This window comes from Mercenaria mercenaria, chromosome 4, assembly GCF_021730395.1.
Source record: "Mercenaria mercenaria strain notata chromosome 4, MADL_Memer_1, whole genome shotgun sequence".
NCBI classification, from domain to species: Eukaryota; Metazoa; Mollusca; class Bivalvia; order Venerida; family Veneridae; genus Mercenaria; species Mercenaria mercenaria.
In genome coordinates this window covers 47665338-47675766 of record NC_069364.1, presented here as the reverse complement: position 1 = coordinate 47675766, position 10429 = coordinate 47665338, and the positions used below count along the sequence as shown (strand labels likewise).

The following is a 10429-nucleotide window of genomic DNA, read 5'->3' as shown; positions in this document are numbered from 1 at the left end:
GATTTAAGAATGTCTAATTGTCATACATTGCTTGGTTTCGAGTAAAACTTTTAATAAAAATTGATTGGTTTTTTAACGCCAAATATCAATTCTCTACACACAGTTTATATTAATTGTGATCTAATTGATAATTCACTTGTTGATGGACATTTTGGAGGTGTTTTGTAGATCTGCAGATGAACTAATCTGATTTAACTAGGGCCTATTCATTTACAAGAGAACCAAGCAGTGTCTGATATTAATGAATTTAATAGAAATACAATCAATTAAATTAAATTAAGATATACATGATATATGTGTTTGGTAGAATAATGAATTTTAAATGAGCTGAAACAAAGTTTTCAGTGATAATAATATATTTTCTGGCCCTTTAGGATCATGGAGTCCTTTTAACATGTGTAATATAGTTCCGCGTAAGCCGGTGCTAAGGGGCGTGGGAGGTGTTGCACATTTCTTTATCTCTCATGAACAGACTCGATCAGAGCGAGTCTGCTATTATTTTTCTTAGTTGCATTCTATGCTTCCAAAGGATCTTTTTACAGATTTTATTACATTAATTTAAAAAGAAATGTAATTATTTAAAATTAGTTCTTGAAAACTGTTATTGAATCAGAATCTTCAGTTCTCTCAGAAAACTTTGTTTTGAATAATATATTATTAATAAAGGTTTATGACGTTTACAAATGAATAGTTCTCTATGTTGATATATGGACAGGAGATTTAGCTCCCAAGGAGCGGTTTGCTTAGACGTCTATACAGTAGTTTTATCTTCTGTTAGTAGTGTTGGAAAAATGTTTTTGAGACTGCAGGAAAACAGGCCCTTAAAAATGGTACAAAAACTTTGAAGATAAGTTAGAAATTTGTCAGCAGTTAAAATGATTAATGTATTTTCAAAAAGGCCTGTGACACCTCAAAAACCTGTCGGTAATTTACTTGTTAAGGAATTAACAAAATTAAACAATAAAGATGATTATGATTATGCTAATATTATGTAAGTAAATTGTTGTCAGTAGTGGGATGAAGTTAAACTCAGTTTATATAAAAAGTATTGTGAAAGATAGGAACAAACACGATTCGTTAAGATACTGCTTTGATATCTGTTTTGGGAAATAATGGTAGACAACAAAAATTGGATATCACTTTACAATTAATAATAGAAGTTAATATCTCGATTAATTAAATGGCTATTTTGAAGTTAAATTTAAAGTCAATAAGCTTGCTGATAGCAATAAAAATGCTGAGGCATATGAAATTGCTTTAATAAATAATGCAGCTTCAATAGTTGATCAGCTTGAGCAAAATGGGGAAAAAATGTCTACGATTGTGGCAATTTTTATAAAGTCGTATAATAAAAATAGTTGAATTATCAAACAATTATTTTGAATCAACTGGGACAAATGAATTGATATATTTAGACAATACCACTACTGCTCAAGTAGAATCGATCAATATGGGTATAATAGAGGTTACGCTAGGAGAAAGTTATCAATTCAAGGTGGTAATGAGGACAATCTTTAAGTTCCAATTAAAAACATGTTTCCTTCTTTTAGGGTTAGGAAAGTGATATGCTACCTCAAGTCAAATTCAAATTATATTCTATTTAACAAATGACTGTTTTCAGAGCTGGTGGTGACGGGGATCGTATTATCGTTACAAGGTTGATATTGGGGGTCTAAGAATAGTTTTCAATGATAGCGGTTATAGTTAAATTTCTGAAACATACATGAAACCTAGACAGTGGGAATACCTTCGAGGAATGGTAACATATACACAAAATACGAAACAAAGAGATATAACTATTAGAATAAAAGCTGGCATAACAGATCCAAAGCATATTTAAAACGACCTGATAAAAGTAACTCACAGAAACATAATCCTAATAAATTAGATGCATCTAAAATTTCTGCTAATAATAACAATTGTTCATTAGCCTCTTGTCGTCACGAAGTTGGCAAAGATGTTTTTATCCTGAGACAGTATATACGAGCATATGAAGAATTTACGATGATGGTATTATATATTGCCATAAAAATATATAATAATAGAAGCCTTCTAAATGTAAGAAAATATGGGTTTGTTCAATTCAATTAAGAATTTAAAAAGGAAGAAATTGCAATAGATTCTAAGCATACAGCATGAACTGTTAAATTAAATGTTTCGCCAGTATTCGTGTTTATAAAAAATGTTATATATAAAGAAATAATTCAATTAAATCATACTGGAAACTAAAAAGTAAAAATACAAATATAATATATATGAATTAAATTGAATAGAAAGTAAATTTAGCAGATGTACAAAGAAACAATTAACCAAAGCTAATAACGATAAAATACCACATACGTTTAGAATAATATATGAAAAATTACATGGTGACTTTCCTTTACATTTAAAAGAAAACAGATTAATTAAATTAAAAAAAAATAAGGAGAGATTAAAAACTAAAATCTGGAAAAAAAAACAACGAAAAATAAATGGCAACTCAAGGTGAAAGCGGAAAAAGAAAGAGAAAATGAATGGCTTTTGTAACAATTTTTGAATTAAACTGTTTTGTCTGACCACAGATAAAACTGATGGTGTCAGACATGAGAGAAAATAAGTCATGTGTGACATTATTCATTGGTAAAACCATATAAAATGTGGTGTATGCGCATAAGAAATGGTGATGTCTAATATAAAGAAGAAAAGTTGTATCTGACCTGAAGGAAAATGAGTAGTGTTTAAATGAGACAGTGTAGTCATACCTAAGGGGTAATTGAGGGCAAAGTCATGATCAAATCTTGAATGTATATTGTTATCGTAATGACCCCCTTCAGCATCATAGCCTTTACTACTAACATCATAATCACCACCACCACCACCACCACCATCATCATCATCATCATCTACAACAATATCATGATCATCATCTTCTGACCTAAGGGAAAGTTATTTGTTGAAAATGGAAGTCTTGTCTGAGGAAAGATTATTTGGATGTTGACATAGGCAAGAGATTTGGTGTCTGACTTTATACAATTGAAGAACCCCACCTTATTATTAGTGGTGTTTGATTGACCCAAAGCAATTCATGATCTCAGATTGATGAAAAATATGACGCCTTACTATATTGAGACTAAGGGAAAAATATTGTTGTCTGTAGTAGCTATGAAACAAATTGAGATAGAAGAGAGTTTTGTCTACCTTGAAAGGAAATTTGTACCAAGTAAAAATGTGTCGACTGTTCTTGAGTATGCAGACTTTTTCTCAAAAATGTTTGAGGTGACTCACACGAGAGAAATTTGTAGGGTATAATCTAAAGAAAAAAAAGTGTTGTCTAAGGATTTTTGTACAAGGCAAAGTAAGAAAAAAGGCAGTACCTTTCAAAGTAAAAAGTATGTAGCGTTTTATCTAAAACGTTATATGAACTGTCCCGAGAGAAAATTTGTGTCTAACCTTTAAAAATGTGTATTGTCTGACTTAAGGCATTTCAACCGATTATGCTATCAAGCCTAAGGAATATTGTGTTGGTTTAGACTGATGAACATGTAACTGATGTTCGACTCAAAGTTATTGTTACCTTAACGGAGGGAAATTGTTACGTTTGAACTCAGAGAAAATAAATTGTATCTGACCTTTCAAATTGTGGTTGTGTTTTACCTTGGGAAAAATAAAGGTGCCTAATTTAATGGACAATTATCTGCCCTTTAATATATTGTGATATTTGAACGAAATTTACCAATGTTATCAAACTTTACTAAATCTTCGTGGTGTTTGACCCTTCAAAGGTTACAAATGTTTTACCTGAGAGTGAGTAATTCATGCCGGACATAATGGAAGGTTGGTGGAGCGTGCCCAAAACATTAAATGTGTCTTATCATAGATACATTTTGTAGATTTAGTTGTGTTGATATGGAAAATGAGCTGTATTTTTGAAATGAAATAGAGTGACCTCATAAACATTAGCAGCGTCTGATCTGAGGGAATGGTAGAGGTGTCAGTTTCTGCTCAATGGGAAAATTGCCCGTGTCTAACCTTAGAATTTGACGATGTATGACCTGAAAGAACTGATGATATCAAACTTCAATAAATATCCTTTGGGATAATAAGTGGTTGCAGACCTTAGAGAAACTGAGTTTTGTCGAACGTTTGTGGAATGTCTGATCAAAAATGTAAAACCTAAGAATAATAATTGTGTCTGACGAACAGGAAAATCAGCTGTATTTGACCTTTGAAAATTAGTCCTGTCTGATTAAAGGGAAAACTAGCGGTATCTGTGGATTGTTTCTAACTTTAGGGAAAAAGGTTTGTGAAACACTTTCAGCAAAAATTTGGTTTTAACCTAAAAATTTAGGAGAGCAAGTCCTTGAATATTTTTTGTGGAATCGGATCAGAACCTCAATACTTCGTGATGTCAAATCTTGACTAAAACATTCGTGTATGGAAAAGGAATGAAATATTGCTTCTGACCTGACTTACAATATCTAAAATGATCAAAAATAGGCTTGAAAGAATATTGATTGTTTCTGACATAAAGAAAATTACAGTTGTCGGACTTGATGGACAACTGGTTGTGTTACACCTAAGGAATCACTACGTTTAAATGAAATAAATATTGTGCAAGAGATTAGATAATTTTAGTGTATTTTGTACGGGAAAAGAGTTGCCTTCGATTGAGAATAGAACACTATTTCTGCATATTAAAATGAAAACGGTTGGCCTACTATACAGACGTGTTTAAATATCTGATCTGAGGAAAAAGTAGTCATTTCTAATCCTTAAAAATAATATTGTCTCGTCTGATGGAAAATAAATAGTGTATGAAAATGAAATACAGGAAATTAATATTTGCTAATATCAATGATGTCTTCCTACAACAAAATGGTAGTGTTTGACTTAGTGAAAGTTAAGTGATGCATAACCTAAAGGAGAACGAGTTATGTCTGTATTTTAATAAAACATAATTTCCTTCGTCACGTTATCGGATGATTCAAATCTGAAATAGTCTGATGGAGAGAAAATTTGCGTAATGTGACATTAAAATTAGTGGTGTCTAAATGCGAAGGGAATTTCCATGTGTCTGACCTAAAAGAATGTTGCTGAATTGTAACTTTATGGAATGTGTTGATTTTATCCTGACCTTAAAGAATAGATGGCGTTCAATATTTGAAAGAATTGTGTTGTAGGAGAATAAAACTAAGTAGTAAAATGGTATCATTTGACTTGAGAGAATAATTGCTGATGAAAAGCTCAAGGGAGAAAGTATCGTTTGACATATGGTAAAGTTTTGTCGTGTATTTACCTTAAAATGTTCTTGTCTGTCCTGGCCAAAAGTAATTGTTCTTGTCGAACCGCTTATCTGAAGGCAAGATAGCTGGGCCTCACATAAGGGAGCATAAATTGTGTCTGTTCGTCACCAAATTTGGCAATGTCCTTCCTGAAGAAGAAGTAATGAGTTCTGAGCTTTTAAATTTGATAGAGTAAAATCCAAAATAATTGTAAGTGTTTCCGACATTTGTACAGATTAGTGGAGAAAATGTTTCGTCTGACTTTAGAGATAATCTGATACGAGGAAAAACTATACTAAGGAAAATTGATGGTATCTGACCTGAGAAAAATAATTTGTGGTGTCCTTCCATTTAAAGGGTTTGTCATACCGGACTGAATCATCAACATCATTGCAATTACCTAGAGATGGTACCTACCCAAATAAATCAAAGGGGGACAACTCTGAATTGACCAATAAACTGAAGCCAACATTAAATATTGATCAAAAGTGAAAGAAAAATCAGATAGGTCCTTTTTCAAACAACTTATCAGACAGACAAAATATGACCTACATTTTTTAAATCCCTTTGTATTCAATATACAATATGCACGCTTTTCTCATGACTTACACTGACAGTTATTTAGTAAGTTGTAATGAGGCCCTGATAGAAAGTTTAGTAATGCATGAAGATTATATAGAATAATGCATAGTTTTTTACATTCCTTTGAAGAAAATTAACGACATTAAGAAACGTTATTAAGTTTTTATCTTTTAGCCAAAGTTATGTATTTATTGTTCTCAATGGTGATACATTGGTTTACACAACATTTATATATCAAAATGTAAAATGTATATATCCAACAATGAGAAATAACAAAAAAAGTTAAATTGGTAACACAAAAATTCATTGTCGTCAAATATAATTACAATGGTTTAAGGTAGTGGTTGTAATTACATGTATTACATGTTAAGGTAGCTGATAGGTAATGACTCTATGTAATGTATTTTAAGCAATTCTCAATTTAAACAGTCTCTGGAGGGATCTAGCACGATCATTTGCTTTCCTTGATAACGAATAAATGCTGAAAAAGCATATGGAGATTACTCTATTTAATGATTTTCGTTACAGGTCAACTACCCTAAACAAACTAAAAGGTGTTTTATTTATTGTTGAAAACAAAGTAATCGGATAATTTCAGATATCAACATTAATTTAAAACTTATACTGTTTACAAAACTTGAAAAAAGGTTTTTGTTGGGGCCTCTCATTTACAAATATATTAACAATTATCACCTGAATTGAGTGCATTCATGAGTGGAAAATATTGATGGTAAAATGGTGTAGGGGTTTGTTTACAATATAAAATCTTTAGTAACTTCTTTAAGGTACATTTTTGGTATGGTTTCGGTAAGCATATAATAAAAAGCATGTCATTCTCTTTCACTCAGAATTTTTTCAAGCGTTTTAGACTCTTGGCTAGTCTTGGAATTTGACATTATTAAAAGACAAAAGGAAGTTCAGTATAGGCTCTTTCAAAATGTTGAAAGTAGAGTAAACTTACATTATACTCTATTGAATTTATCTAGCTGTGGGAGCTTTTGATATAGACTATAATTGGGGAAGTCCTAAAATCTTTGAAAAACGGTCAATACAAGAGTTGTCCATTTTGCTTCAGATATTTTGAGAAAGTCATTTTTTAGATATCAAATATTTCTATTTTTGACATGGAGAAGAGGAAAACCATAAATATATTTAGAAAATTGGTGCACTTAGCTATCATTTCACTCTGAAAAAAACCTGTAAAGATGAACTTGAATATTTTAGGTACCATCTCCAAATTACCATCAACATCTCCACAATCAACATTTCTACCTTCAGCATATCCCATATTGCCATGATAACCATAACAGTCGTTAACTCCATCACAAAAATCATGATTATCATAACAATTACATCAACACCATTGATTTTCTTATTATCGCCATCACCATCAACATCGCCATCATCAATTACATCAACACCATTGATTGTCTTATTATCGCCATCACCATCAACATCGCCAACATCATCTATATCACTAGCATTCTGACTTTCAGCATATTGTTGATGGTACCTGAATTTAGAAGAAAACAGTTTCTAAAATAGGTTATAGTGTTATAGTTACTGATGCGGTAATTTGGGCCAAAAATTGCTTAAGTATCCACTATTTGGAAAACGCCTTGATTATTGCACGTAAATAATATGAACTGTTTCTTTTTTCATTTCATTCTTTTAACACAGTTTTTGATATTTTATTTTCAGGTCAAACTATTGTAAATATTAATTATTGCATGTACAACATTTTATATGTATGTGTTTATGTTTTCATTTTGATAGTGGACCTAATCTGTTCGCATAATGTCATACATTAAAATAGTCATCACTTACTTAAATACTTACTTGCCATCATTACTGCCAATAACACCATTTATAACATTACAATCACAATCGTCACCATTACAATAATATTTTCATCATCAGCAGCAGCACGATCATAGTCTTCAAAACCATCGTCATTATCACTACCAGCAATATCATAAATATCACCACCATTACTATCAATATCATCATTGCTGTCATCATTATAATTACTAAAATCATTGTCATCCCCACAACAATACCCACAACTACAATCATCGTTTTTACCACCATTACCATCTCCTACATTATTACCGTCACCATCATCACTTGATATATGCATAAAATGTAAGAAACGTCTTAATTGCTGCATCTAAATTTATGATAATTTGTGCTCTTTGTGTTATCCTGTCATTTTATCCATTCCATTGTTTAAGAGTTGATATGTTTTCCTATGTGTTTTGTAGATATGATTTTTTTCATTATATGTACGATAGTATGAGTATATATATGTATGTGCGTATGTTGGTAGTGAATCATCAACACAAAATAAAGTCGTTAGTTAATTGATTACTTACTTATCATCATCGCTCTTTCGCACCATCAGCAACACAATTGCCATAATAACAATAACCATTATAATCACCATAACGAATATCCTGATTATCATCACAGACACCAGCAACATAGTAATAATCGTCATCATAAACACCATCGTCATTCTTTTCACAACCTTCATCAAAACTACCACCATACTGGCCATTATCATCAAATGGATGTTATTTAACCTGAAACAATATGTTGTATCCGTTTCTGAAGCAGTTGCTGTATCATACCTAAAACAAAACAGTGATACAAAGTCTATTTTGAGGGAATATAGGGATAAGGCTAAGTTTGGGCAAACGCATTGTGTAAGCACGCGACACACCTTCAAACCCTCATTATTTGTATTTTCAACATCATCTACATCATAATTATCAGCATAATCACCATCACAAATCGTCATCATCAGCATCACCAACATTATCATCGTCATCATAATCTGCATCTTCATCTTCATCATCTTTACCAACATCCTTAAGATCAATATCATTATCATTGTCCCCCATCAAAATCTTCGTAACCTGCAACATTTTCATTATAATCATTATTTCTATCATCATAAGAATTCCTGTAACCACCATAATCATCTTCCCAATCACCTATATGTTTATCATTAAAATTACCACCATCGTCATCAACATCAAATTCATTGTCATCGTCATTGTCATCATCTACTTTACCACCATCACCACCACAGCTATCACCATTACCATAAAAAATTCGTCTTTATCACCATTACCATCTTCTATATCACTTCCATCAACATCATTACCTGACACAATGACGCTAAATGGGAAACGAACTGTTGCTAATTGCAAGAAAATATTTGAAAATTTGAAGTGTTTGTATACAAATATCTCATGTCAGGCAGTTTTTGGAAATAATATTTATTGATATCAGTCACATGTTTCGAAAAGACCATCATTTATTCAGAATGTTGAAGATGCGGTAAATAAAAGTACAGTTAAGTAGAAAATAAATGGAGAAATAAGTAGGACAGAGAAAGTCGTCCTTTTCTGATAAGTGTTTTTGTTGTTTTTGATTTTCTTTATGTTTTTGAAGGTCTGGTATTCAGAATTTCCAATGTTACAGAAAATTAACTTGAAACAGAATTCTAAATCTATTTTGGATGTATCTGCTTAAACTATATTAGGGATACAAAATTATCTTTAACAATCTTCTTACCTCTTGAGATATTCTGTTTATTTTGTATGTCCTTTGCTTGCGTCCAATTTTCATCTGTCTAAAGAACGTTGTATATAATTCTATTTAAGCCAGGTTATGGGACGGTACAACAACCATATCAATGACAATTTGCCTAAAATCAACACATACAATATTTTTAAGGAGCAAACTTGTTATCAACCAGATTTAACACACATCTTCAGCGGTCATTTCTACTACATCACATTAAACATGTTACTATGATATGCACAATTTTACCTATATACTGAATATTGGCAAAAGTTAATATTTGAAAACTGCCTAGTATATCTGTCAGAAGTCTGGTGACTTATCCATCTTAGCTTGTCAGTATTTCATATTGTACGCTGTGAAGTTTCTGTAATCCAAAAACATAATAACAACTATGTCATACAGTGCCAATAAATCTGGTGACTTATCTAACCAATCTTATGAACAGTTTATAATTTTACATGATAATTTTCTAAACCTGAATGTAAAACGTCACACGCTGAAAATCAGTCAAGATATACCCTAAAGCAAGAAGACTGTGATGGCCCTATATCGCTCAAAAGGTTTGATCTGGCTTATGATCTGTTTTTTTTTATCAGTTTTAAACTTGACCTAGATATCATCAAAACAAACATTGTGACTAACTTTCATAAAGATTGGGTCACAGTTCTGACTTCTAGAGTGTTAACAAGTTTTTCCTTTGCCTTGACCGAGTGACCTAGTTTATGACTCCACATGACCCAGATTCTCAGAGTTTTAAACTTAAACCGCAAATTCTTGAGAGTTAACAAAATTTTCCTTTGATCCAACTGACCCGGTTTTTAAACCCAAATGACCCAGTTTGAAATTGGACCAAGAGAGCATCTATGCAAACAATAAGTTACGTAAGGATTGGGTTAAAACTGTGGCCTCTAGAGTGTTAACAAGCCTTTCCTTTGATTCGACCGGATGACCTAGTATTTGACCCATATGGCTCAGATTCGAACTTGACC

General features: G+C 31.8%; 1 long non-coding RNA gene across 1 annotated transcript; it reads right to left on the bottom strand.

Annotated features, from left to right (window-relative positions):
- Positions 1 to 5279: 5279 nt before the first annotated feature.
- On the bottom strand, positions 5280 to 9022 carry LOC123553376 (uncharacterized). Its single transcript, XR_008370592.1, has 4 exons — positions 8631 to 9022; positions 7683 to 8428; positions 7116 to 7356; positions 5280 to 5410 (listed from the first exon to the last, which is right to left on the bottom strand). It is a non-coding gene; the product is annotated as an uncharacterized LOC123553376 (long non-coding RNA).
- Between the last annotated feature and the right edge of the window lie 1407 nt (positions 9023 to 10429).